Here is a 7,286-nt window from a genome sequence, read left to right as displayed (position 1 = left end):
CCTATAAAACAATAAGAAACTGTAATAGCGGTCTGTTTAGCCATGATAACAACCTTTTAAAAGATACAAGCACTATATAACCCTTTCGAGACTAACAGGACCTGAGCAAACTATACCTTAACCTGCTACTAACACGACCAGGGAGAATTGATGTAAACTGGAGTTGAAATTTCATCATGTGCGACCAGCGGCCCTGAAACTCCCATAGTCCAGTGTGTGTAGAACATAGTTTTTTCGCTGTTATCTGCCAAAATCAATCTTTCTAGGTAGTGCCGCCTCCTCACTTGAATTTTTCATGATATATTAAGGTTTGAACGAACAAAATTCTAGATAACTATTTTCACTACCATGTCCCTCTGCTAACTTGAAGCAAACTTTCCTCTCTTTTTGCTGCTCATTACCGGTGCCATTCCCTTGAATTTCTGTTCGTTATAACTACTATCATGAGTTCATTTATTTCAAACCAAAATATAAAAAAATGGATTCTTTTTCCTTTTGTGCTACTTAGAATTTACAAATGTATATAACGTTGTGCCGTGACATATCAAATATTCTCTAACCATTGTTAGAAACTCGAGAGAGAAGTTGGGCAGTAACACTGATCATGCCATGAACTATGAGAAAGAACAATACGAAGGTTGACTAAAGTACACTTGATATTACATCATTTTTCAAAACCGCGAGTAAAAATCTTACTGTCCCTATTGAATTTGGCGCCATCGGTTTTAAAATAATATGAATGTTCCACTGCGAAGCGTGCCGGTCACGAATGGGGATGTAACGTCTTTAGGAACCTTTTAAAACGCAAAACCATACACGTACTCTCCCAAAAGTAATTAATGTAAAAGTTGACAATAAATTTTAATTTTTATTAATTTATATTCTACTTTAAATGAGTTGTAACAAATAATAAATGGACGAAGATTAAATTAAGTTAAGTTAGGATTGGAAACGAAGGACGCGTTAAAGATTCTCTAACTGTGACCAAGGCCCATTCCACCGCCGCAAACTCACGTCGCGCTTCGTCGCTGTCCTGAGAACGATCCACACCTGGAAATAGGAAAAGAAGAGTAGAAAATCAGCACCTAGAAATAAAGAAGATAAGTTAATTCTAAATTACTCTCTACTTTACACAAGAGCAGTTGCCGGGTTTTTAAATAAGTACTAGCAGAAGACTAACACTACTATTAACATATCCTCTATACTTGTCAATATTCTCAAAACACAATTCTGAAAATATTATTATGCCGGCCGCTAAAGACCCATGTCCAATTTGTGAAGAAGGCGTGTTTGGTAGTCAGAAAGCAATTCCCTGCAAGGAATGTAAAGTGAAGAGCCACAGCAAATGCTTAAATCTTATCAGTGAGGATGAAATCACCTTAATATATAATGGAATTAATTCCAAACATCTTTGTCATGGTTGCAAAAGAAAGAGCCATTCTGAAGATGCCCTATTATCTCTTACTTCAAATCCTAGCCAATCAACCAACAACATACCGCTGAGCCAATCTAAAACCCTAAAGGAAAATAAAATTGAAGAGCGGTCCGCTGCGGTTAGAGACATTGAGCATCATATAAAGAAAAAGGAACCTAAAACAGCAAATAAAAATAAACTTGACAGTATTATAGACTCTCTCAAGAACGAATTACCAAAAATGTTAAATGAATACTTTAATGAGGAAGGAATATCTAGGGATAATAAGTCAGTGTTTGATCAACTTAAGAGTTTGATGAATATGTTATTAGATGAAATTGGCTCTGTAAAATCAGAATTAGAGGACATAAAAAGTCAAAATTTGTCTCTTAAAGTTGACACAAAGACAATAAAATCGCATCAGGAGATTAATCATGACAAAGTAATGGCATCCATACAAAACGACATTAAGGACTTGAAAACTCAAACTAACATTCTTTTACATAACTCGAGCACTATTACTACAGCATCGATGTCCCCAATAGACCTCACTCCAATCACCGAAGAGCTAAACGAACTAAAACTACAAAACTCTCTAGTCACTGGCCAGTTAAGTATTCTGACAGAAAGCTATAACAAAATTGCAAATAGATCAATAGAGAACACATCACCAATGTGCACCTATAGTGACATGGTACAGAATAATACTGGGAACGACAGTATAAGTAGAAGGGATAAAGTTTTTTCCAAGCCGACAAACAAATCAAAGTAAGCAACACAATAAAGTCAAGCCCCACAGGGTAGGAAAGAACAACTCAACCACAATCCGGGCGCTTCTACCAGAAAACACAAAAATTATAAGGAAAAAGGCCTACTTTGTCTCTCGTATAGATCCAAGTCTATCAACGACAGACTTCAAAAGCTGGTTACAAAAAGAACATACTCTTCAAACAGTTGTGGTGACTAGACTAAAAACCAGATCCCCTGCTTACGCGTCCTATCACGTGGCTCTGGGAGACACAGAGTTTGAAAAACTTGATAACCCTGAATCTTGGCCAGAAAACTCAGTCTACTCAGTCTACAGAGGATGGCTCAGGCACAATCGCAAATACGATGAGGTTAGGGATAGTGTCCTGGACGAAACCACACGGATAGACACTCCGCCATCTCCAAATGGTAGCGTACCAAAAGTCACGGCCACAATAAACAAAGACAATAGCCTGAGTAAGGACTTATCTACAAACGAGAAGTAAGGAAAGGGAAGAAGTTTACTACTTACCACAGTGTCTCGGATAATTATGGCAAAAACGACCAAAATGCATGACCACAAGCACTCACTAAACATACGCTACCAAAACGTGAGAGGACTCCGCACCAAGCTAGAAGACCTCCATCTAGCACTAGTCAACTGTGACTCCGACATCATCTGTTTAACAGAAACCTATCTTAATGAAACCCATTTTAACGCTGATTTTATACCAGAAAATATGGTGGCATTTAGATCCGACCGACGACAAAACTCCGAACATAGTATCCGCGGTGGAGGTTCAATGATCATCGCAAAGAGACTCCTTAAAGCCATACGGAGATCTGACCTAGAGCTCACCAGCGAGTGCGTTTGGATTGAGATAATCACGACCAAAGGCCGAAACATATTACTTGGTAATCACTATTTCCCTCCAAACTGTAAGGTCGAAGAATACGGACATTACATCCAAAAAATAAGTGAACGACTTCAACTCTATGACGGCACACACCTAATCCTTGGTGACTTTAACCTACCGCGAGCTGACTGGGAACGTCTAACTTCCCATGACTGTAATAGTATGGTGAAACCAAAAGCTGAAATTTTCTTTGACCTCACATGCGCACTAAATCTGAAACAGAATAATACACTTAAGAACCAATCCGGCAATACTCTGGATTTAGTACTTACCAACATCGACGATATATCCGTTACCATGGACAATACACATCTGCTACCCGTCGACGTCTATCACCCACCTCTTCTAATATCGCTTAGCTGGGAAGACATAAGACAAAACCTTTCAGATGACCGAAAACGGCGTAATTATAGCAAAGGTGATTACAAACAACTATATAACTCTCTCAGGACCAGAGACTGGACAGACTTACTCCAAACAAAAGTACCAGACAAGGCAGTAGACATTCTGCAGGAAACTGTTCAGGAAGTAATAAATCAAAATGTACCAAAAGCGGGCAAAATAATTCATAGATACCCATTATGGTTCTCGAAAGAGTTACGCCAATGTCTAGGGAGAAAACTATATTTCCACAAAAAATATAAGCGCACAAAAAAACCGGAAGATCTCGAGTTCTACAGAAATAACAGAAGGGAATCTCAAAGACTTCTAAAAATAGACCGCCTACATTTCACCTCGTTAGTTGTGGCCGACCTGAAAGAAAAACCAGACAAACTATGGACATACGTTAATAATAGATTAAAACCGAAAGAAAAGGAGGCCCTTATTCTCTCAAAAAACGACGGGACATATGCAACATCGAATAAAGTACTAGCGGAAATATTCTGTACACATTTCAAAGCCATTGGTAGTAACCCTAAAGGAACAACAACAATACATAAACCCCTACCTGAGGAAACGAATGCCACAAACCACGGAACCTTTAGCCAACTTCAAATCACCACTCAGGACGTCATAGAAGGCATCAGGAAGCTGAAAAATAAAAAATCAACCGGATTAGACGAAATACCTGCATTTATAATCAAGGGCTGTCAGGACGTGTTTGCTCCACTGTTACTCTATATTTTCAATCTCTCACTATCAAACGGAACATATCCAGCAGCATGGAAAACCTCAGTCATAATACCGATACATAAAAAAGGTCCTAAAGTTGACATAAACAATTATCGTCCGATTTCACTGGTACCGGTTTTTTCGAAACTCTTTGAGAGTATAATCCATAAATACATAAGCGCCTGGTTTTCACCCATTCTTGCCAAAGAACAACACGGTTTTTGTAAATCCAGATCAACCGCTACCAATTTAACATCATTACTAACGTACGCAGCTCCATTAATCGAACACCAGCAACAAGTGGACTGCATATTTATGGATCTGTCTAAGGCCTTTGATTGTATGAACCATAAGATTCTTCTTTCCAAGTTGACCAGTCACGGATTAGGCGGCCCGCTACTTTGTTGGATGGAAAGCTATCTAACCAATAGATGGAACATCATAAAGATAAACAATGTTCTTACAGCGAGTAGATACAAATCATTAAGAGGCGTTCCACAGGGGTCCTCTCTGGGCCCATTGCTATTCTCAATTTTCATTAACGACCTATATGACAAACGATCCAAAGAAGCACAAATAAAAGCCTACGCGGACGACAATAAAACCTATAAAAACGTTGGAAAGCTATCAGATTGCATCGAACTTCAAAAGGAATTGAATAGAATTAACCAATGGGGTCTGCTTAATGAAATGAATCTTAATGCCCAGAAAACAACAGTGGCGTCTTTTACTAGAAAGGTCAACCCTATTACTTTCGAGTACAGAATAGATAACACCATAATAAATAGGTCAAATCTAACTAAAGACCTAGGCACATGGCTAGATAAGAAACTGTATTTCCGGGAACACATAGACATAACGATTTCTGAGGGACTTAGAAAATTATATGGTATTCTTAGAATTTCAAGGGAACTTAGAAGTGCAAAGGTATTCACTCAACTATATACGGCAATCGTAAGACCAAAACTAGAATACTGCGCTCTCGTATGGGGAGGCACTGCTAATTATAATATAACAAAACTCGAACGCATACAAAGAAAGTTTGTTAAACAATTTAAAATATACTTTGCAGCACAGGGTCAGCTTGATTACATAGAAACTCTAAGGAAATTAAATATACTTACCATTGAAAATAGAATTAAATATATGGAAATTATATTTTTATATAAAATAGTTCACAACCGCGTTGACTGTATGGAACTGTTCGAAAATATACACTTTAGAGTACCAAACCTAAAAACAAGATGCAAAGAAGTCTTTTACATAAAAACTAATTCAAATCTGAACCCCGTAACCAGAGCCCAAAGACATTATAACAAAATTGCCGACCGTCTAGATATATTTGAAAATAACCAACAGAAATTCAAAAGAGAATTAAAAATTGCATTAATGACTTAATAATAATAAAAAGCGATGAAAACTTTTACTAAATAACGAAAATTTATAGAATTGGATATTTTACCTTTTTGTTTTTGTTGAATGACTAACATAGGAAAATTATAAAAACTAATATAACTACTCTGTATAATTGTAAAAAGTGCGCAAGCATGTTATTATGCAGACATTAAACATTAATTGAATTGAATTAAATGTTTTCGGGGAATGGAATTGTGGTCGAAAAGCCGAGATAAGTAAATTTTTGAAATTGATTACCAGTAAAATAATTTATTTCAACGGAAAACGGTAATGGAACGTTGTTTTTTCTTAAGCATGCATTTAGGTTTCAATTAAAAAGAAAAAATAATATCTGATCCTTCAGACAAGTGATAACCTCAGTCTTATCGATACTTTTTAGGTCTTGATCCTAATCAAGACATTTTTGATTATATAAAAACGTCTTGGTTTGGACCAAGGCCGAAAAAACAAACGATATGTGTGAGGTTTATCAATTGACTGAAGTTTCAGATATTGAAATTTTCTTCTAGTTATTTTTATCCACTCAATCCTTAATCAATATTTAATTCAATCAACTGATTTTACTGTTAATCGATCTAGTCCCTCTAAATTAATTGAAAAAATTACATATCTACGCTTTTTCAAGAACAATTACATTTTCCGAAAACATTTTATCATGAAATTAATTATTTTGAATGGAGTACGTGTTGAGGGTACAGTATCGAATATTTGAAATGTTCTACTGGATGTCTAAAAAGAGCAAGCGAACTTTGGCATAACTCGAATGGAAAATGTAAATATTTAATCGTGGATGCCAAACAAGGGTGTTATGCGAATTTATACATTTAATTTCGTAAATCGAAATGCTATATTTCTATTGTCGCCTCTATGATGGTAAAGTTGCACTGGAACTTCCATTTCCGTACTTAAGAATTTCTTGGTCAAAACTCAGTCTATGGTAATATTGGCTGAGTGTGTTGCGACGGCTCAGATGACCCATACACTGAAACCACTGGTGTTTATAAAATGCCATATATTGGGAAAATAGAGGAAGGGAGGGGGTGTCGGAGTTAAATCTGACCTTCTTGGCATAACTAGTAATGAATGATGTGTTTAACCATATTATTTCCGCGGGAAATGAATATAACAAGTACTGAGAAGTATTTCTGTTTATGTGATCTTTACCCTTTACCACACAGGATAAACTTTGTTGCTTTGTCTTAAGTAGACGACATTCACTGTAAACGACTGTCTTATCAACAACTTAAAACAGATATAAACTTCTTTTGGTGCAAACTTGAAAATTTGTCAAGCCAGCGACAATTAAAACTATGTCGGTCAAGGTGCTCGCAAGTTAGTGAGCATCGACACGAAATCCCTTCAAAATAATTAAATTCATGATAAAATGTTTTCGGAAAATGTAATTGTTCTTGAAAAAGCGTAGATATGTAATTTTTTCAATTAATTTAGAGGGACTAGATCGATTAACAGTAAAATCAGTTGATTGAATTAAATATTGATTAAGGATTGAGTGGATAAAAATAACTAGAAGAAAATTTCAATATCTGAAACTTAAGTCAATTGATAAACCTCACACATATCGTTTGTTTTTCGGCCTTGGTCCAAACCAAGACGTTTTTATATAATATCTGTCACTTCAGTGTTAATGTAATTAAATTTTGAATAATTATGTTTGCTTT

The sequence above is a fragment of the Phalangium opilio genome, unplaced genomic scaffold (genome assembly GCF_054372755.1).
Source record: "Phalangium opilio isolate 3A_F unplaced genomic scaffold, DU_Popi_V2 ptg000094l_1, whole genome shotgun sequence".
In the NCBI taxonomy this organism is placed as follows: domain Eukaryota; kingdom Metazoa; phylum Arthropoda; class Arachnida; order Opiliones; family Phalangiidae; genus Phalangium; species Phalangium opilio.
Note: the sequence above shows the minus strand (reverse complement) of the source record.